The sequence below is a fragment of the Mustela nivalis genome (genome assembly GCF_964662115.1).
Source record: "Mustela nivalis genome assembly, chromosome: 1".
Classification (NCBI taxonomy): domain Eukaryota; kingdom Metazoa; phylum Chordata; class Mammalia; order Carnivora; family Mustelidae; genus Mustela; species Mustela nivalis.
The window spans coordinates 179,866,154-179,892,285 of NC_139020.1; the positions used below are offsets into that span (position 1 = coordinate 179,866,154).

A 26,132-nucleotide genomic window follows, 5' to 3' on the forward strand; every position below is an offset into this window, starting at 1 on the left:
CTCAGAAAGACAGAGGCAATTTATTTCTCCTCCCCAATATTAATCTTTTCTATGTTTTCCTGTACTTCCATTGTATAGTTTGTGTGGTCACTGTTGAACATCTCGCAACTTCCATGAGTATAGACTGTTTATCTAGTTCAGTTTGCACACCCAGCACGCATGTGGCCCCCTATAGCAGCCTACTAAATAGATGTACAGTGGAGGAATGTATTCTAGAAATGGATGAACTCTATTTCCTACTATCTCTGAGAGCTTTCTGAGGCTCTGTGGTATAATTCTTCTTATTGGTTTGATATTTGCTTATGAGCTCTCTTAGTCGGAGTTCCTCTAAAGCAGAATCTGAAACAAGGTTTTCGAAGCAGGAAGCTAATTTGAGAGGAGATTTCCAGGAAGCAAAAGAAACAGGAGAGGGGAGGAAGGGAAGGAGAAAAGAGCAAGAAAGATGGTCTCTATGGGCAATTGGTTTTCATCTCTGCCAGGACCCTGAGGCCCAGAGGCTGGGGTATCCACCACTCCCTCACTGCTGAAGGTTACCCCAAGGGTTAGTACCTTATGTTACCTGCTTCAGAGGCAGAAAAGCAGAAGGTACACAGTTGATGCATGAAGTGAGAGTTGTCAGCATGGCCAGAACTGTCCACCTTGACTAAGACTAAAACCAGGGCAATGGGACCGTGGTGGGGGACACTGTAAGTGTCTCATTACTAAGTCAGGAAACATCTTTTCCAAACACATTTTGTGATCTAGATAGAAATGGTAAGCTGTGCTTTGGAAAGAATTAATTGGATTTTTTTTAATGTAATGTAAAGAGATTTTCATCTATGTCAGATCAGGGCCAACATTAATACCTTTTGAAGAAAGGTGGCCCTGGGTACTACACTCTCCATCTTGTCCATGTTTTTATTTTACTGGAATTCAGTAAGACAGGCAGTGTGCTGAAAGGTGTACAAGCTATCTTGTATGTATTTAAATATTTATGAATGTCTGCTATGTGCTGACTCATAAACAGTGGTGCATGCAGTTATGCAAACAAGACTGACCAGGGACCCTGCTCTCATGGCGTTCACTGCATGAGACACACAGTGAACCTAGCAAGTGCTCTGAAAGTCATTGGGGGGCTGTGATAAACATTTTCATGTATCATAACTTCTGCAACCAATTCCATATTCATGGGTATTTAATTTCCTTAATGGGTGTTTTTTCTTTTTAAGATTTTATTTATTCACTTGTGAGAGAAAGAGAGAGAGAGCAAAAGCAGGGGGGGAGGGGTAGAGAGAGAAGGAGAAGCAGCCTCCTTGCTGAGCTAGGAGCCTGACTTGGGGCTCTATCCCAGACCTGGAGATCATGACCTGAGCTGAAGGCAGACTCTTAACCATCTGGGCCACCCAGGTGCCCCTTCTTAACTGCTCCTGGTATAGATTATATAGTCATAAGAATTCTTGGGATTAAATCTTTATGAAAAACTGGCATTTTTTCCTTGGGCTGAATTCCTTAAAATGGAATTGCTGAGTCAAAAGTCATACAATTTATTTTCAGTCTATTTTTTAGACATTGCCAAACTGCTTTCTAGAAAACTTACACCAACTTAGACTTTCACCTGAGCTGAACTTTTTTCCCCCTTCCTTTGTGCAACCAAATTGAATTGACAAAGCAAAATGAAAGTGACATAAATCTAAGCCATGAAACAGAAATGACAATGTAGGGAACCGTTTGTGGGAGAGGAGCCCTCTTTCAGATGTTTTGTCTCTAGGGACATCCTGTGATTTGATCCCTATATAAAGGTTAGAAATAAATCTCGGAAGTTCTTTAGAGCTAGCTGACATCCATTATTAACTGCCTTTACCATGTGCCAGAAACTATGCTAAGCCCTTCATGGTCCTGATCCGAATTAAGCCTCCAAATGGAGCTGAGAAGCTACAAACAACCCAATGATGGAGCGGGACCATGACTTTGAACTAGAGGAGACATCTCAAGCTGGTGGCCCCACAGCCGGTTTTCCTTGGCTTACACAGTGTGGCCCAGTACAATGTTTAAAAAATGTATCAACATGGTTCTAACCATTTTAAAACTGGAAAATGCCCCTACTTAAAACTGCAAAGTCTGCAAGATCTAGGCACCCTGGGGCCCCACTCCCACGTACTGACTGTGGGGTGGGTGAGAGGGTGGCTTCTTCTGCAATGGGGACTTGTAGTCTTTTTTTATTTTTTAAGATTTTGTTTATTTATTTGACAGCAAGAGAGGGATCACAAGTAGGCAGAGAGTCAGGCAGAGAGAGAGAGGGGGAAACAGGCTCCCCTCTGAGCAGAGAGCCTGATGCAGGGCTCAATCCCAGGACCCCAAGATCATGACCTGAACTGAAGGCAGAAGCTTAACCCACTGAGCCGACCAGGTGCCCTGGGGACTTGCATTCTGATAGAGATGTTATTGAGCTAAGATGAGCAACCGCTCTGAAATTCATCCTCTGTCAACCAATAGTAACTTTGTTGTTGGGACGGAGCAGGGAGGTGTGGGGAATATAGGCATCCCGCCTCCTCGCCCAGTTCACTTCTGTTATTTTGTTGCTTGCCTGAGTTTGCAGCCCCCGTATTAACCGACAGGACTTCGAGAAAGGGGCGGGTGTAGGTCCAGTCACTGCTGTGACCCATCATGGGCCCCCCGGTGGAGGGGACCCTTGAGGCTTCCTTAGGTGAGGGCATACCAGTGGTTGGGGGACAGCTGGCTAGGTGAATTTTGGTTTCTGGGCTCCTGCCTCTCTCCTTACACACACTCCTTCTCTCATCTGTGCTTTGTTCATCCTCCAAATTCCGTTGTCATTCACGTCACCACACACTTCTTGGCCACATGGAGGAGGTCTCTCTACTCCACCTCACCTTAGAGAATGGACTTGGCCGTGACATGCACATAAAGGGTCAGACCCTTATCTCCTTCCCTTTCGTAGTCCATCTCTCTGCCAAATGTCAGTGCCCAGGGCCAGGCCCTGCGCCTGCCTGTGTGCCCTGCTTGGAACCATGCACGGATTGGCTTTCTGCTGGGAATGGTTCTGACATTCGCTTAGCTCCTAACTCTCTGCAGCTAGAGAGCAAACTGAGGTTCAGACAGGCCTCGGGCTCTGGGAGCCAGTGCTGGACTAGCTCAAGTCTTTACCTGGCATCGTCTTCATGTACTTAGAGCCCAGCTGTGCAAAGAAGATCAGGGCTCTTACATAACCCTGCTTCCCCTACCCCGGGCAGTGTGTCAGGTGAGGGGCGCCAGGAAGGAAAGGACAATCTGAGAGTCTGAAGAGGCCAGCAAAGAGTAAGCACCAAATTCGCGTGTGGCCCCTGCACCAGCAGGAGGCAGATTTAGGGACTCCCTGAGGCCAAATGAGCCCAGAGAAGGAGGAACCTCCCAGGTGCTACAATAAAGCCTCCATGCCAGGGGAGAACACTTAAAAACACCAGTTCTTCCTGTTCCTGCCTGTCCCATTCCTGCCCCATCCTGTCCATGCGTCCACCTGACAGCCTCTGTCTTCAGCTAACTCTCATATCTCCAGAATCTTCTAGAACTGTGCTATCTACAGAAGCCATTTGCCACATGTTAGCCAGCTACTGAGCACCCGGCATGTGGCTAAGCCAAACTGAGTGGTAATGTAATTAAAAATACACACAGGGTATGGGGCTTAGTTTAAAAAAAAAAAAAAATAGGGTTAAATGGGTGGCTCAGTCAGTTAAGCATCTGTGTTCAGCTCAGGTCATGATCTCAGGATCCCCTGATGGAACCCAGCTTTGAGCTCCCTGCTCAGCAGGGAGTCTGCTTCTCCTCTACCCCTCCCCATGCTCATGTTCTCTCTCTCTCTCTCTCTAAAAAAAAAAAAAAAAAAAGATTGCAAGCTATCACATTAATAAATTCATAGTGGTTACATGTTGAAATGACAGTATTTTGGCTATCTTGGGTCAGATATATTATTTTTTTAAACAGTTTATTTGGGGCACCTGGGTAGCTCAGTGGATTAAAGCCTCTGCCCTCTGCTCAGGTCATTATCCCAGGGTCCTGGGATCGAGCCCCGCATCAGGCTCTCTGCTCAGCAGGGAGCCTGCTTCCTCCTCTCTCTCTCTCTCTCTCTCTGCCTGCCTCTCTGCCTAATTGTGATCTCTGTCTGTCAAATAAATAAATAAATTCTTTAAACAGTTTATTTATTTGAGAGAAAGAGAGAGAGAGACCACAGGTTGGGTGAGAGGCAGAGGGTGAGGGAGAATCTCAAGCAGACTCCCCACCGAGCAAGGAGCCTGACTCTGGGATCCATCCCATGACCTTGAGATCATGACCTGAGCTGAAATCAAGAGTCAGACCCTTAACCAACTGAGCCACCCAGGGAGTCTCTGGGTCAAATATATTATTAAACTTTTTTCTATCTGCCTTTTACCTTTATTAATGTAGCCCCTGAGATTTAGAAATTGTCTGTGTGCCTCTCCTTTGTGGCTCATGGCCTCTTTCTATTAGACAGTCCTGTTGCTGAGTTCTCCCTGACTCAGCCACTTCAAATGTGGTTCTTTATGATTTTGCTATGTATTTGTTACATACATACACACACACAGGCACATGTGTACACGTGTGTGTGTGTGTGTGTGTGTGTAGAATAGAGTTTATATTCTCTGTCTAGGTGGTAGAAGACAGGATTAAGGTCTCTTTACTGTGAAATTCTTCACTTTGTGCCCTAGTGCCCCTTGTGCCATTAGAGACCCAGTGCATGTTCAGTAATGATTCTTTCGTTCATTTGGCAAATATGTGTTGAACTCCTACTCTGGGCCAGGCTTCCCTGGGAGCTTAATAACCTTTAACTCGATAGCTGGCCTAGTCCCTACAGGGTAGGGATGATGAGCTTTGTTTTGCAGATAAGGAAATTCAAGTGACTTGCTCAAGATCACCTCCCGCAGCAGGAGACAGGATTCCAGCACTCCTTCGTCTGCTCCAAATCGTGTCCCCTTCCCCTGCAGCATGTCCACGCTGTGGACAGTTCTTCAGCCCAGCCCACTCGCTCCCTAAACCCTGACTTCTCTGTGTATACATACCCATTACACATTTGTTCATGGACCATCTCTCCCAACAGACTTCATGGGAGGACAGAAACCATTTCTCTTCTGAGCACTGTTGCATCCCTGAAGCCTTGCCTGTATGCCTGACACCCAGGAAACACATCGAAACTTCCACTGAACATATAAAGGGATAAATGATGGTCCCTTCTTCTCCTCACTGTTGTACAATTCATGCTGAATTCCATTTTCCTGGAGAGTATACAAATAAGAATAAAACTCTATAGCCATTCTCTCAAGAACCATAGTCACGTAAATATTTGTTTTGTGTTTTATTTATTTAGAGCTCCATTATGCAAAGAAAAAAATCCATTTATGTGGGAGTCTGGGGAAGAACTCTCTCTCTCCCTGCCGCTCTTTCTTTCCACACATGACGTTACGTTAGACCAACATGACAAAAACAAGTCACTTGTCTTCTGTCAAGATGGAGCATGTGTCCTCCCAACAGCTGGGTGCTGGTGGTTTCTAGAACCTTGGTGCAAACCTAGGACTGGAGGGTTTTTACAACGATCTTGGCATAACTTATTCATTATGGAAGCGTCTGCATGGACTGTAACATGCCATGACCACCTAATGGTTATTAGACAGGAAGCCATCTTGCCCACCAAGAAGAAAGGCAGCCAGGCCTGAAGAGAGGACTCCTGAGTGATAAACCACAAGGAGTGATCCCTGGTCTCAGCTTTGTCACTTAATTCTCTCCCTAACCTTGGATGCGTCCTGTTTTCTCATGGCTGTGAACCTTAGCTTTTGTATCTCTAAAACTGAGGACGGTGAAATACATCAGAGAGGACAGGAATGTCTACATCTACCTTATATAACTATTGAAAACGAAATTTCTGAGGCTCCTGGGTGGCTCAGTGGGTTAAAGCCTCTGCCTTTAGCTCAGGTCATGATCTCAGAGTCCTGGGAAAAAGCCCCAAGTCAGGCTCTCTGCTCAGCGGGGACCCTGCTTCCCCCCTCTTCTCTCTCTTGCCTGCCTCTCTGCCTACTTGTGATCTGTCTGTCAAATAAATAAATAAAATCTTAAAAAAAAAAGAAAGAAAATAAAATTTCTACATCTATCCTAGACAACTATTAAAAACAGGAGGGGGGAAAATGTTTTGGAAAGAAAAATCACAAGACTGAGACTCCGGAGTTGGAGTCAGTGACCTGAGTTTAACACCCCGCTCTTCTCAACAGGTTGTCAAACCTTAAACTGGTCATTTCACTTGTCTGGGCGTTAGTTTCCTTTTCTGTAAAATGTGATCACTAGACTGAATGATCTTTGCAATTCCTTGTAGGTTGGAAATAATGTACATTTATTGGGGTGAGGATTAGGGGATGGGTTTTGGGAAATGTATTCACTACTTTTTTTTTTTTTTCTCCTTCTACGAGGTGATGATTACTTAGGAGTCAGAAACTCTTTGGAGGGTCACATGGTGTAAAAAAATGCATAGTGATTCCTGTGTGAATGTTCTGGAAGAAAATAATCTTTTCTTTAGAAGCACGAGACCCTCTAAACAAATGTGTTAGAGGACAACTTTCGTGGTCATCCTAAGAGTGCTCATGCACAGCCTGGCCTTTTTTAGGTACCATCCATTTCTGTCATCAACGTCTGTCTGGTTGTCTAGTCTAAATTGAGGGGTTTTGTGGTGCTGAGATTGCGCAGGTAATGTTAGAGTTAAAATACATGGTGTTTTATTAAGTTCGTTTCATTTATAGATCTTGAGAGGCCTCAGGGTGATAAAAATCTGAGTTATGCATTGCATTAAGCAGAGTTATATAAAGCCTGTTGAATATTAATTTTGTAATGATTCACCTTACAGTTTTACGAGGCTAGATATAAAAAGATACTGTGAATAATTGAGCCTATGGTCCATAAAATGAAGTCTAGGGAAGAGAGAAATAATTGGAAGTGAAGAAAGCCAAGCCTTTTCCTCCTTTGCTGAGATCAAATTAATTCAGTCTCAGCCCCTTTCTGCAAATTCAGGCCCCCTGGTTTCTTAGAGCATTAGAGGAACACATAGTACAGAATACAATGTGTGAATAAAATGTGGACCGTGTTATTGTTTTCATTGTTTTTAGCATAGCCTCAATATATTTTATCTTTATAGTCTGCATATTTTCTATATCCTTTTTTGGGGTCACATTATTCAAAATTGCTTCTCAAACAAAGCAAAGTCTTGCACAGAGGAGATAAAATTATTTCTGTTTCATGTCTCTAAAATTGTACTTTGCATAAGTTATACAAATGGGCAATAAGCATGTAAGAGGGCACTCAATGTTGTTAGCATCAAGGAAATGCAAATTCAAACCACAATGAGATACCAGCAAATACCTACTAAAATGGCTAAAATTAAAAGCCCGACAATACCAAGTGCAGATAAGAATGTGGAGTGGCTGGAATTCTCATACATTGCTGGTGGGAATACAAAGTGGTAAAAAAAACCATTTTAGAACACGGCTTTCAGTTTTCGTAAAATTTAAAATACCTCTCTTATAAGATCTAGCCATTCTCCTCCAAGGTATTTATAGGAAAGAACTGAACAAACATACAAATCCCTACAAAGATTTTTACTGGAGTGTTCATACCGCTGCATTTATGATAACTCTGAACAAGAAACAGTCCACATATCTACCAGGATATGAATGGCTAAACCATTTGGGGATATAGTCATAAAATAGAATACTTTGAAATAAAACAATTTTTAAAAGAACAAACTACTAATAGGTACAACAACATGGGTGTATCTCAAAGATATTAGGCTGAGCCAGAAGGAGTCAGATACACAAAGAAGTTCGGACTATATGATTCCATTCCTGTGAAATTCTAGAAAAAGCGCACTAATGCATAGTGACAGAAAACAGAGTGGTGGCTGCCTGGGGCAGAGAGAGGAAGTAAGAGGGAGAATATAGTACATAGGAACATGAAGGGGATAGAAATGTTCTATATCTGGATTGTGGTGATGGGTTTCAAAGTGTGTATGTATTATCTGATGAACTGAACACTTGAATTGGGAGTAGTTTATTGTAGGTAAATTACACCTCAACAAAGTTGATTTTTTAAATGCCTTTTGCAATATCTGTTGTTGGTTCATTAGTACCTCTAGAAACTGATCTTTTAAGATCCAGATTCCAAATCGAGGTTCAATATTTACTTATTGTTAGATTGTGAGTCTCGTATACAGAATATAAAGTAGGTATAATAACTACCTTTGGCCTACCTTCGGAACTGCCTTAAGAAACAAAAGAGAGGGTGAATCTGTAAAAATGATTTATAAACCATGATACTGTGCAGAAAATTGACTGTCACTACCATTATAGGGTTCACTCTGCAAGTCGGAATGACATTACCTTGATTTGGGCACATTTAAAATTAGTTGAGCCTTTATCTGGACCCAAAATGAACTCTCCCCCTTTGAACGCCTGCCTAAGGGTACAGAATATCCTAGCAAATTTCCATAGTGTTTTAAAAATATCTACCTGCCTCAGTCCATGTGATATACTGATCAACCCACTCAGACTGTAAGCCCTTCACTTCCAGCAGTGACAGCCTACACAGTCGTTCCTCCAAGTCAAGACACACCGTACAAGTCACCTGAGCTTGTCAACGAGGTTTGAATTTTGTTTGACTTCTCCAAAGAACTCTGCTTTCAGAGCAGTGAGCTCGATGTCAGAGAATCTAGCCTAGTTGTGGGGTAACAATGCAAATATTCACAGAGAGGCATATGTCTCTTCTGCAAATTAACAACTTGTGTGCTGGGCGAGAAATTGAGTTTTGATTCTGAATGGACAGGGAGCACTAAAAAGTTGGGTCCCGATTTAATCTAAAACAACACGTGCATTCATTTGACAAAAAGTATTATGTGCATTGTGTTGGGCTCTGGAGATTCGTCAGTGAATAGGACAAGCAAGGTCTTTCTCCATAGGGAGCTTACATTCTAGTAGAGGGGTAGGTAGCAATCAAGCAAACAATGTAATTTCAGAATCAGACGGGAAATACACGGGGGGCAGGAGAGAATAACACAAATGCGGGTTGGTACTATTTAGGATATAGTGGTCAGGGAAGATCATGGATGTTGAGTTAGGATGATGAGATGGAACCAGCTATGTGACAGTCTAGAGAAGCAGTGATCTGAGCAGTGGAGACAGCAAGTGACAATGGGCTTAGCAAAGTAAGGAAGGAAAAGGAAGCCAGTGTGGGAAGTAGCAAGAGTGGAAGGAAGACCATCCTGAAATGAGGCTTCAGAAGAGAAGAGGGGGTAGAGTTGAAGTTTTATTCCCTGAAAATGAAAAGACATTGGAGAGTTTAAAACAAGAGAAGGAAATGATCTGATATGTAAATATGGCCCCTCTGTGAAGAAAAGATTGTCTCTGGTCAAGTGAGGAAATTAGTAAGATGGCTGTTGAAATAGGCTGTGGGAAAGTTGATCACAGCTTTGAGTAGACTGGTAGCATTTGAAATAAAGAGATGTGAACAAATAGAGTGGCGTGTCCTAGAGGTAGTGCTGCCAGGGTCTGAGAAATGGAAGTGGGGGCGGGGGATGGGAAGAATACATCGTTTTATGTCCTGAGCAACCATGAGCTGATGAAAGTGTTTCTTAGTAGACCACCTACCGCCAGTAGGACCATGACCAAATTACTCTGAAGGTTGGAATGGCAGTTAAGTATTTGTAAATCTCCTGTGAAGGGAACTCCAGTTGTAAAGACCCTGTCACCTCTCTTCTGTGATTGTCCAGACATGCTAATACGTGGGTGCTGGAAATGCCATGATTTTCTAATCACATTTTTTCCCCCTAAAGTTATTTTGAGCAGACATCAGTTCAGGGCAATAGTGAAACTCTCTCTGGCTGCTGTCGTTTACTGGCATGTCACTGTTCCCAACACTCTCATGCAGGAGACATGCTTTGAGGGATATACTTATGCTCCGGAAGACTTTTTGGAAGCTTGCCTCTTTTTGTTAATTGTGGCTTGGGGATACTTTGTCAGAAATTTTGAACTTTGAAGTGTTAAAAAAAAATTACAGGGTAATATTAAATATTTAAGTATTGGTCATTTCTCCATGTGGTATGAGATTTTGGCTAAGACTGAATCTTTGGGCTGCTTAGTTCCCACGTTTATCATGTTGAATAGAGTCACAGATTCGATTTTGCCCTATATAAGCAAATTTTGAATTTGTTTCAAACAAGCAAGGATGCCATTAAATTGCCCTGACCTCGTTATATTGAGATTTTTGTCTTTTTTTTTTTTTTGTATTCATGGAGAGTAGTGAACATGAGCACTGAAACAGAAGGACCTCAGCCTGTGAAAGTCCTGCTGGAGTAACAATGAGAAAAATCTTTTAAAATGTTTAGGATTCTTTTGCTTTATAAAAATAATATAAGCCAGTCCTAGACAGTTTGGAAAGTACAGGGGAGAGGGGTTGAAAATCAGCCATAGCCCAGTCATAAAGAAATCCATGAGATGTTGAAGTTGCCCATAAAATGCTAGGGTGCGAAAGGGCTTGTTGAATGATCGGATCCAACTTCTCGTTTTGCACGTGAAGAAACAGAGCTCTCGCTTCCTCACTGCCAGTTCTGAGCTGTTAACATGATGGTTTATGTGACTTCATAAGCATTTAGATTCTTGGGGACCTGGTAGAGACACAGAACCTGCTCAACAGCCTGTTTTTGAGCGAAGGGAATGTGAAGGCTTAACACTAGGTGTCCCTGTGGTTCCCTCTGCCCCCTGGTGTTCAGGAGGAGACATGGTCTTAAATAAGGTCAGTGTTACATTGCCTTGACCTCCATGAGCATTTCTCAGAGTGGTTTCTGGGCCGCCTGCATTAGAGTCATTGAAGATTGTTGGAAATGAAGATTTCTGGGACTCACCCCAGGTTTGTGAAATTAACTCTAGAGCTGGAAGCAGGAATCTGCTCTTTTTTTTTTTTTTTTTCATTTAAACTTCAGTGAACATACAGTGCAATATTAGTTTTTGCAATAGAATTCAGTGATTCGTCCCTTACATACAACACCCACTGCTCATCATAACAATTCCCCCATTGATACCCATCACCTGTCTAGCCCATCCCCCACCCACCTCCCTCCATCAACCGTTCGTTTGCTCTCTATCATTAAGAGTGTCTTATGGCTTTTTCCCTCTCTTCTTTTTTCCTTTTCCCCTTTCCCACATGTTCATCTATTTTCTTCCTTAAATTTTACATACGAGTGAGATCGTATGGTATTTGTCTTTCTCTGACTTATTTCACTTAGTGTAATACACTCTAGCTCTGTCCATGTTACTGCAAATGGCAAGATTTCGTTCTTTTCCATGGCTGAATAACATTCCATTATATATATAAACCACGTCTTCTTTATTATTCATTCATCCATGGACATTGGAGCTCTCTTCACAGTTTGGCTGTTGTTGGTAATGCTGCTATAGACACGGAGGTGCACTGAATCTGTATTTTTGTATCCTTTGGGCAAATACCTAGTAGTGCAATTGCTAGATCATAAAGTGGTTCTATTTTTCAATTAGCAATCATCGCGCCTCGGATAAACCTCATTGGCTATGATACTGCCACTGCACAAAGCTGGCAGTTCTATTTTTAACTTTTTAACATGTATTTAAATTCAGCTAGCCAAGATATAGTACATCATTGGTATTTGATATGATGTTCAATGAGTCATCAGTTCAGTATAGCTTTCTTTTTTTTTTTAATTTTTTATTTTTTATAAATATATATTTTTATCCCCAGGGGTACAGGTCTGTGAATCGCAAGGTTTACACACTTAACAGCATTCACCAAAGCACATATCCTTCCCAATGTCCATAACCCCACCCCCCTTCTCCCAACCCCCCTCCCCCCAGCAACCCTCAGTTTGTTTTGTGAGATTAAGAGTCACTTATGGTTTGTCTCCCTCCCAATCAGTATAGCTTTCTTAACAAACTCACCCATCCATTGAAAAATAATAGTTTGTCAAAAAAATAAAGTAAAACTTCCCATATTGAATCATTCAAATTCTCTAATCTGTGATAAATTGATGATGGAGATAGGTAGGTAGAGAGCGAGAGATACTGAGTAAATGGGGAAAAGTCGGGGACTCGGCACAAAGAAATTGTCAAAGGGTTTTTCTGGGAGTGGAAACAGGGTGAATGAGAGAATAGAATCTCCACTGTTCTATATAACTCAGAAACCTGGATTTGCAGAACACAAATCCTTTGGAATTCCTTTTTATAAGTATTCCTGCAGTCATGCTATTTTTTTGAGAGACTAGAAATGCCTACAGAGTATTATTTCTTTGCTTGAGTGATGTGTATGGCCAGTGGGAGAAAGGGACCCCTCTGTGTTGATAGAAGAGGACATAGAAGGATCAAGCAGGGGATGAGGTGAGATCCAGGTTAGTTCATTTATTCACTTACTCGCTTATTCAGCATTTGTTCATTGAACACCTTATGTGTGCCGGGCACGGCTGGAGATGCTGAGGACCCCGGAGAGAACAAGACAGCAGCATCCCTGTTTGTGCAGAGCTTATGGTCTATTATGGGGAACCGTCAATAGAGTTTAACAAGTTCATTTCAAATGGTGGCACGTGCTGTGAAGAAATGAGGGCACTATGCCAAGTATGCATGGTTGAAGGGCCAGTCTCTGGCAAGAAGGAACAGTGTGAGAGATGGCATCTGACCCGAGACCATAGTAGAAAGAAGAAACCAGTCAAGTACATATCTGGGGAAGAATTTGCACAGAAAGGAAACTGCAAGGACACGGTCCTGAGGGGCAGTTGGCTTGATATGTTTTGGGTGTATAAAGAAAACAGGCATGGCTAAAGCTTAATGACTAACAGGAGATTCAAGATAAAGTTCCAGAAGAAGACAGGGCCAAGCCACATACTATAATCATGCCACAGGGAGCAGTGTGGACTCTATTTTAAGTGTAATAGAAAGCCTCGGGAGACCTACATTCAGGGAGGGATGTTGAGGTCTTCAGATTTGGGTTCTTAGAAAAAAATCACTTCAGCACTCAAAATTACATAGAAACTTAGAATCAAGTTTTTAAAAGATATGCAACTCCTTCAGGAAAAGAAGGCCATTGGAAACCACAAAAGAAGAACTAAAGAAATGGTCAGATCTATCATCTACATGGAAAGGGAAGATCGCTATTATAAAATGGTGGTTTTTATCAAAAAAGGATTTCTAAATTCACTGCTGTTCTAAACAAAATCCCAACAGCATTCTAAAACTGAATGGAAATGTACAAATGCAAGAATTTAATAAGGGAGGTTTGCAAAAGAAGAAAAAGGAATGAGGACTTCCCCTAATTATCAAAATTTCAATTAGCAATCATCGCGTCTCGGATAAACCTCATTGGCTATGAAGCCATAGTAATTAAAGCACTGTATTATTAGGGAGAGGGGATTAAGAAATAGATCAGTGGGACAGAATAGAGAGCCCAGTGATGGACTGCATATACATGGACCCTTCTGAATGACATAGGAGGTGCTGAAATTCAGAATGGAAAGCATAGACTACCAGAGGTAAATGAGTATCAAACGATCAGAATATCAGAAGCTTCCTAATTTACACTTTGTACAAAAATAAACTGAGATAAATTGAAAACCTAAATATAGAATGTAAAAATTCAAAACCTTTAGGGAGGGAAAAAATAAGATATCTTTATACCCTTGGGATAGAGTGGATTTTATAAGCTAGAGAAAAAAATCACACTCAAGAATAATGAGCTTGATGGATTTCCCCTAGATCCAGATGTATAACTTCTGCACAAAATAACATCATAAAATGAAAAGGCAAGTGACAAGCCAATAGAAGATATTTGCAACCTGATATAACCAACAAAGGCTACATTTCTAGAATCTCTAACAAATTCCTATTAGCTGATAAGGAAAACTCAAACTATCTAGTAGAAAAACGGGCCACTTACTAACAGGCACTTTCCTGAGGGGGAGACATCAGTGAGCAATAAAATTGCAAAAAGGCTTTCCACATCCCTGATCAAAGCAAGAAATGCAAGTGTAAAATCCCAGGGTATCATTTTATGCCTATTGGAGTAGCAGAAATTCAAAAGGTTGAGTTAAGTCAAACTTGGCAAGGAATTGAGATAAACAGGCACTTGGGAGAGTAAGTTGTCATTCTCTAGTTAGACTTGAAATTTCACATATTCTACAACAGATTCTATTGCAGACCGTAAGCAATCAACAGTGTTTCTCCAAGGAGGGGCTCTTGGTATTGTGCGAGGGACAAGTCTTTGTCACTCAGGACTTTCATGTACCTTAGAAAATTCAACATCGCAGCTCTACTCCACCCCCAGCTCACAAAAGAATGCTCCCCACTTCCAAACACCTCCCAAGAGAGTTGGACTTAGCAGGAGAATGCCCTGCAGGTACACAGGGCTGCCACAGTATGAATGTGCTGGGACAGCCTCTGCCACTGAATGGAGAGATTTGGGCCCTGAAGGAGGCCCATGGAGGGTGTGCACTGGAGCATCCTTTGTGAGGACCAAAAACTGGACACCGTCCAAATAGACATCAGTCCAGGAAAGGAAAACGAAACTATGATATGGTTGTGTGATAGAGCGCTATACAAGAATTCATGACCTAGATCTGCATGCAGCAAAGTGAAAATAGCTCAAAAGCAGTGTTGACTACAGTGTCATATGCAGTATGATACACTTTATAAAAAGTGTAACACCCACAAGATTGTAGGATGTATTGTTTTGGGTAGACATGACACACAAACACACACAGGCATGCGCATGTGTGAGCTGGGCGGTTTAAATTCTGTGTGGTTCTCTTTCTTGAAAGAGTAAATGGATGTGAAGAACAACATGAGTTCATTTTGGGTGATGGGCACATGGACAGGAGTTTGCCGCATTTTCCTTTGCATAGTGCTGTGTTTTCGCCCTCACTTAGGCTGCTGGGTGGGCAGTAGATAGGGCGAATGGAAAGGTGAGCAGGGGGTTGTGCATGGAGGCGGGGCAGTGAGGCTGTGCTGGACGTGGATTCCGTCGCTGGAGGAGCTGCGGGAGGACCCTGGCGTCCTGCCAATACCACTTTGAACTCCAAGGGGATGTGACCACTTTTCTGCCTCATTTCTCCATTGCCCAAAAGTTCTTCCTGGAATAACACTTCCTCTTGTTGCTTCCTTTGTCTTCTAAGCTAGGATATTATCACCTAAGCAAGTCAAGGATTTGTCAACGCCTCATATTTTTGTAGCAGAATGGGACATTCTGTATCAACAATTCAGGCACTCTCCAACCCCATCCCTGCAGTTATGCTCCTACACTTTTCTTAATTTTTTTCCCGGGTGTTTTCTTATTGTAAAAATATACATAAAGTAAAAATTACCATTCTAGCTATTTTCATCTTATTTTTATTTTTTAAGGTTTTATTTATTTTATTTAAGAGCGAGCTCATGCGAGCCTAGGGAGGGGCAGAGGGAGAGGAGAGAGAATCTCAAGCAGACTCCACTCTGAGTGCAGAGCCCAACACAGGGCTGGATCTCACAGCCCCAAGATAATGACTTGAGCCAAAACCAAGAGTCAGAAACCCAACTGACTGAGCTACCCAGGTGCCCCCCATTCTAACTATTTTCAAATGTGCCATTCAGCAGCATTAATTATATTCACAGTGTTTTGCAACCATTATCACCATCCATCTCCAGAACTTTGCCATCATTCCAGATTGAAACTCTGTGCCCATTAAATAGTGACTTACATTCTTCAGTCCCCTTGTCCTCTGATAACCTCTCTTCTCCTCTCTGTCTCTATGAATTTGACTACTCTAGGCACCCCAGACCAGCAGCATCATACAATATTTGTCCTTTTTCATCTGGCTTATTCAACCTATATAGTGTTTTTGAGATGTATCCACAATCCATCAGGATTCCATTCTTTTTAAAAACGAATACTGTGCCATTGCATATATACACTAGATTTTGTTTATCCACTTATCTGTCAGTGGACACTTGGGTTAGTTCTGTCTTTGGGCTACTGTGAACAATAAAACATATAATGCAGCTACAAACAGGAGTACAACTGTCTATTTGAGTCCCTGCTTTCAATTCCGTGGGGTATATACCCAGATGTGGAATTCCTGGATCTTATGGTAATTCTATGTTTAATTTTTAAGTTTTTAAACTTCCTAGCCAGAACTGCCCACAATGGCAGCACCATTTGACATTCCCCTCTGTAACGTGTAAGGATTCCAACTTTTCTACATTTTCACCAACACTTATTAATTTTCAGCTTGAAAATAGCCCATCTAATGGATATGAAGTTGTGTCTTATTGTGGTTTTGTCCTATACTTCTCTTACAATTAGTGTTACAAAAGCATCATACATGTCCTCTGTCCAATCGGTTGATCCATGATACCCATGGTTTGAGTATTTCTGCATTTCTCTAACTGCGTTCCATGGAACACAGGTCTTGTTACAAGCTTCTGGCATTGGGGGCTCAAGGGATATGGGATAGGAGAGGTTAAATTGAGAAACAATGCAAACAACAACAACAAACCCAACTCAACAACCTTCCAGCAAAGTCAGGTCAAGTACCTATTGGCAAATTCAAAATGTAAGTGTGAGTTGGTATCCTGACTCCCCATTCCTTGGTAGATATTAGTTCTTTCAAATTTCTTACCATTCTTACAGGGATTCTGGTATTTAAAGCTAGGCAATTTTGTATACAAGTGGTCCATTAAAAAATGCCAACTCTTTCATGTGGTGCTCAAAAACAATTTTATCTGTTGCAACTTTGGAGGAAAAATTGGCCATATTGATGATGATGTGCAAAGATAGACTCTGATGTGGGACTTCCCTTAAGGGATCCCCAGTGTTAATTATGACCATACACCCTTTTCACTTTGAGTTAACTTTAGAAATCATTTCCCATGCAAGATGCAATTTTACTGTATGTCCTCCCCCTTGAAGTTTGAAATATATATTTTCCAGACCCTGAAAAGTCCTACAGTAAAGAGACCCAACCAACGTAGTTTAAAGCAGGAGTTGGCAAGCTATCTCTGTGAAAGGCCAGATAGTAAATACTTTTGGTCTTGTGTCTCTGGCACAGCTCTTCAACCTGAAAAGTAACCATAGACAGTCTTTAAATGACTAGATGTGGCTGTGTGCCCCCCCCCAAAAAGAACACTTACTTGCAGAAATAGGCAGTGGTCTGGATTTAACTCACAGGCAATAGTTTTCTGACCCCCATTTAGACCATTGTGACTGAAGTTTGTTGCATCATGACCTTTCCCTCCTTTGTTTTTTTAAATGTAAAACCTGTAGTAGACCCTGAGATTCCGGAATTCAAATTTTAGAGGGTTTTAAATCTTTGAAGTGACACTGAAAGTTGATGGAATGTAGCAGCTTTGTCCCTTTTCTAGTACCTGGGTTTGCATTGGTGTGACACCAGAAGCAGTTACTTAGGGGGTGGTCTGAGCTAATTGTGTTCTTCCATTCATAGACTGAAGCTCTGACCCCTAATATTTCAGAATGTCACTATATTTGGAGATAAAACCTTCGAAGAGGTGATTAAGTTAAAATGAGGCTTCTAGAGCACTCTTGAAGAAGAACAACAAAACAGGAGGTATCACAATCCCATATGTCAAGATATACTACAAAGCTGTAATAATCAAAACAGTATAGTAGGGCACAAAAGTAGATACATAGATCATTGGAACAGACTAGAGGGCCCAGAAATAAACCTATGATTATATGGTCAATTAATCTCTGACAAAGAGGCAACAATCTTTTCAGTAGGAAAAAGACCATCTGTCCAACAAATGGTGCTGGGAAAATTGGACAGCTACATGCAAAAGAAGGAAACTGGACCATTTTTGTACACCAGACACAACAATAAAATGGAATAAAGACTAAATGTGAGACCTGAAACCATGAAATTCTTAGAAGAAAACATAGGCAGTAATCTCTTTGACAGCAGCCATAGAAGCATTCTTTCTAGATGTCTCCTTTGGCAAGGGAAACAAAAGCAAATTAAACTATTGGGAGTACCCCATATTAAAAGCTTTTGCACAGTGATGGAAACCAGCAACAAAACAAAAAGACAACCTCCTGAATGGGAGATGTTTGCAAATGACATATCCAATAAGGAGTTAATATCCAAACTATATAAAGAATTTATACAACTCAACACCCAAAAACCAAATAATCCAATTTTAAAATGGGCAAAAGACTATGCAGAAACATTTTTCCAAAGATAACATACAGATGGCCAACAAACACTTGAGAAGATACTCAACATCACTAATCATCAGGAAATTGCAAATCAAAGCTATGTTCTAACTCTGAAGTTCTGAGCCATTTCCTACTTTTGCCTAAAGAAATTCAACTGGAATTTTTATTGGAATTAGGATAAATTTTTAAAACAATTTGGGAAGGACTGCCATGTTTACAATATCTTCATATTGATGACTATAGAATATATTACTTCATTTAATCAGGTCTTTTATGTCAATAAAATTTTAAAGTTTTCTTCATGTAAAATAAAAAAAAAGGCAAAGCAAAACCACAATGAGATATCACCTTACACCTGTCAGAATGGCTAAAATCAGTAACATGAGAAATGACAAATGTTTGCAAGGCTGTGCAGAAAAAGGAACCCTTGTGCTCTGCTGGTGGGAATGCAAACTGGTGCAGCCACTGTGGAAAACAGTATTAATGTCCCACAAAAAATTTAAAAATTGAATTATCACATGATCCAGTAATTCCACTAGTGAGCATATATCTAAAGAAACAAAAAACATTAATTTAAAGAGATACATGCACCCTTAGGGTTATTACAAGTTTATGTATAATAACGAAGATTTGGAAACAGCTCCAGTGTGCATCAATAGATGAATGGATGAAGAAGATGTGGTATATATATATGTAATAGAATATTACTCGGCCATAAAAAAAGAATGACATCTTGCCATGTGCAACAACAGGGATAGATCAATGAGGTTATAATGCTAAGTGAAATAAGTCAATGAGAGAGAGACAAGTACCATGTAATTTCATCTGTGGAATTTTTTAAAAAAGATTTTATTTATTTACTTGTCAGAGAGAGGAGAGCACACAAGCAGGCAGAGTGGCAGGCAGAGGCAGAGAGAGAAGCAGGCTCCCTGCTGAGCAGGGAGCCCAATGTGGGACTTGATCCCAGGACTCTGGGATCATGACCTGAGCTGAAGGCAGACACTTAACAGGCTGAGCCACCCAGGCATGACTCATCTGTGGAATTTAAGTAACAAAACAAATGAAAAAAGAGAGAGAGAGAGAAACCAACAACAACAACAACAAAATACCAATTCTAAATTATAGAGAACAAACAGACGGTTTCCAGAGGGCAGTTGGGTGGGGGATGGGTGACAGAGGTGAAGGGGTTTAAGAGGATCCTTATTGTGATGAGCACTGAGTTATGTACAGAATTGTTGAATCACATTATTGTGCACATGAAACTCATGCAACACTGTTTATTAATTATTTGTGAATTTGAAGAAAAATAAAATGAGGCTTTAAGGCTGTTAGGGTAGCCCTAATCCAGTCTGACTGTTGTCCTTATAAGAAGAGGATATTTGGACACAGTAAGAGACACCAGGGATGTAGGCACACAGAGAAAAGATGTGGGAAGAGGCAGCTAGAGGGCAGCCACCTGCAAAGGAGAAACCACCCTTGCTGCCACCTTGACCTTGGGCTTCCAGCCTCCAGAACCGTGAAGGCTGTTCAAGCCACCCAGCATGTGGCATTTATTGTGACAGCCTAAGCAGACTGGTACAGAAGTAATCATATGTCATCTGCCCTAACCTGCTGAGACCTTGAACGACTTTGCTCACCCTCAGGTACTTAATATCACAAGTATCCTTCACTGAGTTTTATGGGGAAGTTACAGGATATGCTCTAATTGCATTTGCATATTTGGTATATTCAAAGATCTTAAAGACATATCCTTATAAATGCTACCAGTTTTGTGGAATATATTCCCATAGTGCTTTTAACTTATTTCTCCTTAGGAAGGACACATAGGGAGCCAGAGAGTATTATGCCAAGTGAAATAAGTCAATCAGAGAAAGAAATACCATATGATTTCACTCACATCTGAAATTTAAGAAACAAACGAGGAAAGGGGAAAAAAGTGAGACAAGCCAAGAAACAGACTCTTAACTATAGAAAACAAATTGAGAGTTGCCAGAGGAGAGTTGGTTGGGGGTTGGGGGGAAATAGGAGTTGGAGATGAAGGCGTGCACTTGCGATGAGCACCCCGTGATGTATGGAAGGACAGGATCATGATATCGTACTCCCAAAACTAATATTACACCATTTACGAAGCATGCAAGAATTAAAATTTTAAAAAGAAAAAACAAAATCGATGAAGAACTCACTAGCTGTGTATTACCTCAGACAAGGTATCATATTTCCCCAACTCTGTTTCCTCATTTTCATAATATAATAAAACCTGTATGATTTTCAGATTCCTAGAGTGCCGGCTGCAATGTGAGTGATGTGCCCCCGACACTATATGCCTTATGGTGGGCACGCAATGATTAGTTGCCTTTCCAGGCAATCGGGAAATAATCTGCTTCTCTCTTTTCTGTCCTTATTGTTGTTGTTGTTTTAAGACTTATTGATTTATTTTGGAAAGAGAACAAGCCCAAGTGGGGAGAGGGGAAGAGGGAGAGAATCTTCCAGCCGACTCCCCGCTGAGTGTAGAGCCTAGTGCCGGGCTTAATCTCATGATCCTAAGATCATGACCTGAGCCGAAGTCATGAGTCAGCCACTTAACTGAGCCACTCAGGCACCCCTGTCTTTTCTGCCCTTGTGATCTGAGCTGCCATCAACTGTGCAGTCTTTGTTAACACTAAAGAAGTAAGGGACTTAATGAGTTTCCTTATACCTGATGCCAGATGTTGCCTGTTTTATCATTATTTATAAGACTTAATGACCCCTCAAGGAACTTGTGTTACCTGGTGGACACATGAAAGTTGGAGAGAGATGTTTTGATAATGCAGAAAATGAACTGAGTCATCGTAATGCCGATTCCCCCTATATCCTTCTGCAAGTCACCTTCTCTCTCTCCGAGCTGCCTTTATCTTATCTGTAAAGTGGAGTCTGGAACTACACTATACCTCTAGTATATTCTAAACCCAGTCTTTTACCTGGAAGCCATGGGTCCTAGGAGACGTGAGAGGTCTTCTTCCTGATTGGGTACTACCCAAACCATCACCCTAGTCCCATGGCTACACTCTATCAACCTGCAATCCCACTATTTCAATTTAATTTGGTTAGCATTTTTTTTTAAGATTTTATTTATTTGTCAGAGAGAGAGAGGGAGAGTGAGCGAGCACAGGCAGACAGAATGGCAGGCAGAGGCAGGGGAGAAGCCGGCTCCCTGCTGAGCAAGGAGCCCGATGTGGGACTTGATCCCAGGATGCTGGGATCCTATTTCCCCCCAACCCCCAACCAACTCTCCTCTGGCAACTCTCAATTTGTTTTCTATAGTTAAGAGTCTGTTTCTTGGCTTGTCTCACCGTCCGTAAGGAGACGGGGGCCAAGGCGCTGAAGAACAAATCCTACTGAGTTCTTTCTGCGTCCTGTCGCCATCTTCCACGTCACCCCTATGTCCTTGCCCAGGCAGAGCTGAGGAGCAGGTGGAGCAGGGAGGTGCCGCGAGGCTGGTCCCACAGTTGAATTTTACTTACCCACATGGCAAACCAGGGAATGTCACCCCTGCCGCTTCCGCCCTGTGGTCCAGTTTGTGCACACTGGTGTGTGTGAAACAGTTTGGCCCATAGTTGACAAGGAGAAGCTCACTTCCTGACTCTAGGAAAGCTTCTGAAGAATGGCTGTTGCCCTTTCTTTTATAGGGAAAATGCCAAGTACATGTAAATGAACATCTTACGGCATAACACACACACTAAATTTCATCAGTATTCATGACATGCATTCCCTTCTCTCCACAACTGACAGCTGTTAAAAATGAGATTGGGGAGCACTATCCTGGTTCCAGTGACTCTGGAACATGGATTTGGAGGGGAGGTTTTATTGATTACTCCCACTTTCACAGCCCTGATTTTACAACTGACTGTAGATAAGGTTTAGCCTTGCAGAATCTCCCCTCCAGAGACAGCGACACCCTCTCGTCAATGAAATGCATTATGGAGGGGGCCAAATCAGTAGCAGATCTCTCTTGTTGTTGAGAATTGCCTCAGTTTCATTTGTATTTTGAGATAGCTCTCTTTTAAATCTCATTAGGGTAAATTTCTAAAACTGTGATTAAACTGTAGCCTGCCAAGGGAAAATTAGAAATAAATTAGAAGTATCACCAATCTGAGAGCCCCAGTTCTTTCCTGTGCGCATACGGAAATTAAGGAGCCTCTCTTTTCTGCGTTACAGGCTTTGATGACAAATCCAGAAGAAAGAATGTGTGAAAGAAAAAGATGACATCTGCGCACAGCCAATCAAATCTGAAGATTATTACAGTGAAAGCGAAAAGAGGGCAAGAGAATACTTACTAGTAAGGTAAGCGGACATCTCTATTAATGCTGAAATCTGATGGCTTAGAACAAGAGAGTGGGTTTCCACATGTCCATGCGTGAGTATACATGGACTTGTCAAATGAGGATAGGGTAGGATGGATAGGATACATGATATGATCTAACATCAAAATATTTGTGCTCTAGCATGAGGAAGAAAATTAGTACATGCAGTTAGCTCCCTATTCTCAAATGAAACCCAAATGCCCAAAAATTGAATAATAGACTCGCTTTTTATAAAGGAGTTCTCTTCTCAGACAGCAAAACAAACAAAAACCTGGTAAGTCCTGCACTAATTATCCAGCGCCATCGACACATTTCCTCCAGTGTATTTCTAATATTTTATACACTCAGTTGTAAAATTACTATCTTTTTGTTCACAGCTGAGCACTTGACCCGCGAAGTCTAGTGGGCAGTTGAGCAAGCTCATGGTTGACTGTTTTCATGCATGCAATGATTTTCATGCTTAGCTTTACTGTAATAAATGTGTGCTTTGTACCTTTAATATTAATACTTTGGGGATTTTTTGCCCCATTTTCCACTGCTTTTTATAAGATAATAAGAGGGGAAATGAAATATTTCATTATAGCGGTGCTATGCAAACCAAACTGCCAGGCGTGTAGGCAGTCCTACTCTATGATATCTCAGATGTTTCTTCATTAGCTGATCTCAGAAGTCCCTATTTGATGTGCAAAGGTAATTTGAAGGATATTGACGTATAACGTGCAGAAGTATGGGTTGTGTACAAGCAGCAAGTACAACAGTTCAGGACAGCATTTTTGCAGTCAAAATGCTTCCTTGAGCGAAATAAACAGTTGGATTGCAATGTCCACGTGCCTGCCAGGGAGGACTGTCACCTAGCCATCACGGACACAGACTCAAGATTCTTGCTGTTCCACGGACCACTTTTATGAGTGTGGCCAAAATGATTAATCTTCCTTCGCCTCGTTTGTTTTTGTTTTTGTTTTTTTTTTTTTTGAGCCAAAGAGAGCTAGTAGATGAGATGAATTAATAGATACAAAGCCCTTGGAAGAATGGCAAGCGCACAAACAGGGCTCAGTAGTTCGTAGCTGATTTGATCATTGAGCAAAGTAGAGTCTCCTTCAGGGATGGAAATTAACCATTGTTGGTTTTTTGTGGAGTAGGATGTGGAGGAGCCTAAAAATGTAAGGGAATCGGAGGGGACAGTCTAACCCTGGGTTCGTAGGCACTGTCCACGCCGCTATCACGGGAACCCATGAGGTTAAGGTAAAAGCTCTCAAACTCTTAATCATTTAGGTACTTTGAGAAGAATCAGAGAATATAAAGGTTAAGTGATGTAGGATCTTAAATTACAAATCAGGTCATCTCAGACTCTTGGCTGTAATCTGTAAGGCATGGTATGATCTGGCCATGGCCACTTATCTCGCCCCTCTCCCTCTTAGCGTTCTGGGCTCACTCATTCCTTCTTCATGTCCCTCTGAATCACACCAGCTCTTTTGCACGCACTATCTGCGTGACACGTTACCCATGAGCCTTTGCGCTCACTACCCAGCACAGCCTGTAAGCCCTCCCTCCCTGCTCCTGACCGCCTTGTATGTTCCTTCCATCTGTCTCAGACCTGTCTGCGAAAGAGAACCCCTACCCCGTGACATCATCTCCCAATATAACACCCCTACTGACATTTTTATCAACGGTAACTGTGATAGCCTTTTTGTCCATATTCTCCCAACAAGGAACACTGAAAATTCTTTGTGCCCTTACCATCTGACAGGTGATGAGCTTGGCTATTTAAAGTAGGTAGAAGAGAGGGACACGTGGGTGGCTCAGTCGATTAAGCATCTGTCTTCGGCTTGGGTCCTGATCCCAGCTGGGATCGGGTCCCACATCAGTCTCCCTGTTTAGTGGGGAGTTGGCTTCTTTCTCTCACTCTGACCCTCCCCTCTCTGTTTATGCTCTCTCTCTTTCTCTCTCTCTCTCAAATGAATAAATAAAATTTTTTAAAAAAAATAAAGTAGGTAACAGAGAGGATGCACAGATCAACAGAAAGGGCAGGAGTTAACCATTCATTCACTCATCATCAGAGCCTGTCTCCTTTATGGCACTGATTTTTTTTTTTTTAAAGATTTTATTTATTTATTTGACAGACAGAGATCACAAGTAGATGGAGAGGCAGGCAGAGAGAGAGAGAGAGGGAAGCAGGCCCCCTGCTGAGCAGAGAGCCCGATGCGGGACTCGATCCCAGGACCCTGAGATCATGACCTGAGCCGAAGGCAGCGGCTTAACCCACTGAGCCACCCAGGCGCCCTATGGCACTGATTCTTAATGGGAATTCTTTTTTCTTTTCTTTCCTTTTCTTTTTTTTATTTTTAAGATTTTATTTATTTATTTGACAGAGAGAGAGATCACAAGTTGGCAGAGAGGCAGGTAGAGAGAGAGAGGAGGAAGCAGGCTCCCTGCTGAGCAGAGAGCCCGACTTGGGGCTCGATCCCAGGACCCTGAGATCATGACCTGAGCTGAAGGCAGAGGCTTAACCCACTGAGCCACCCAGGTGCCCCGAGAATTATTTTCTTTATTCAGTTCTTCAGTAATTTTTCCCACCTTCCTTACTGGTCTGCAAGTTCTGCAAGGCCCAGGATAGTGTTTTCATGGTAATATTCTGGGATCCTGGTCCAGCAACTGCTGTATATGATGTACTTGGAAGCATTCTGGGAATGACAGAATGACAGAAAGCGACGGGGTACCCGATCTCAGGAGCACAGGTCTTGTCATTGACACGGATGATTGCTTTACAGGACTAGAGGTTCAGAACTAGAGCAGGGAGATAGTGGGCCTCACAAAAAATTAGCCTCATGGGGGCAGGAGCGAGATTCTAAATGCCGACTCATCAACGCAAATAAGGACCAACTTGAACAGTTGTAGACGCGTACGGTTGGACAGGATGTTTACCCTTCAGATGCAGGATTGTGTGGAGGTGGGCAGAATTCAGGGGTGGGGCTCAGGGCGGTGATCACTTGCCCACCACTATGGAGAAATTTTAGTATTTTAATATCAATTCATCTGCATACATGCATTGTTACTGAGTATCAGCCCTGATTATAGTGTACCTTGTTCAAATAACCAACTGCACCTGTCAGACTGGCAAGGATGAAAAAAAAAAATTCTAAATACCCCCATGGGGAAGACACGGACAAAAAGGCTCTCAGAGTCACTGTTAATGGAACTGTCAGTAAGAGCAATATTTTTGGAAGCTAACTTGGCAGTATTTATCAAAATGTTAAATGCACATTTCCATTAACCAGATAATAGAACTTTATCTTCCAGACAAACTGGTATGAGTCCAAAATGCTGTATGTACAAGTGCGATCAGTCTAGTGCTGTTTTAATAACAAAAATATGGGAGCAGTTTATATTATTAATAGAAGAGCAGTAAATAAGTGATGGCATTTCTATCCAGTAGAACAATGTGGCCCATGAAATGTGTTAAGGATTTCCTGCCGAAATTGTGTATACTATGCAAATAGTATAGCAAGTACTGTTTGTTGAAAGCAAATGAACATAACCCACATGTCCATCAGCAGATGAATG

General features: G+C 41.8%; 1 protein-coding gene across 2 annotated transcripts in view; it reads left to right on the forward strand.

Annotated features, from left to right (window-relative positions):
- The window catches only part of FRMD4B (FERM domain containing 4B), a 323,042-nt gene that overhangs the window by 76,502 nt on the left and 220,408 nt on the right, over positions 1-26,132 (forward strand). For both annotated transcript variants that reach the window (XM_082691213.1, XM_082691212.1), the window contains exon 2: positions 22,426-22,551. The gene's annotated coding sequence lies outside the window, so the exon portion shown is untranslated. The remainder of the gene's footprint in view (positions 1-22,425; positions 22,552-26,132) is intronic.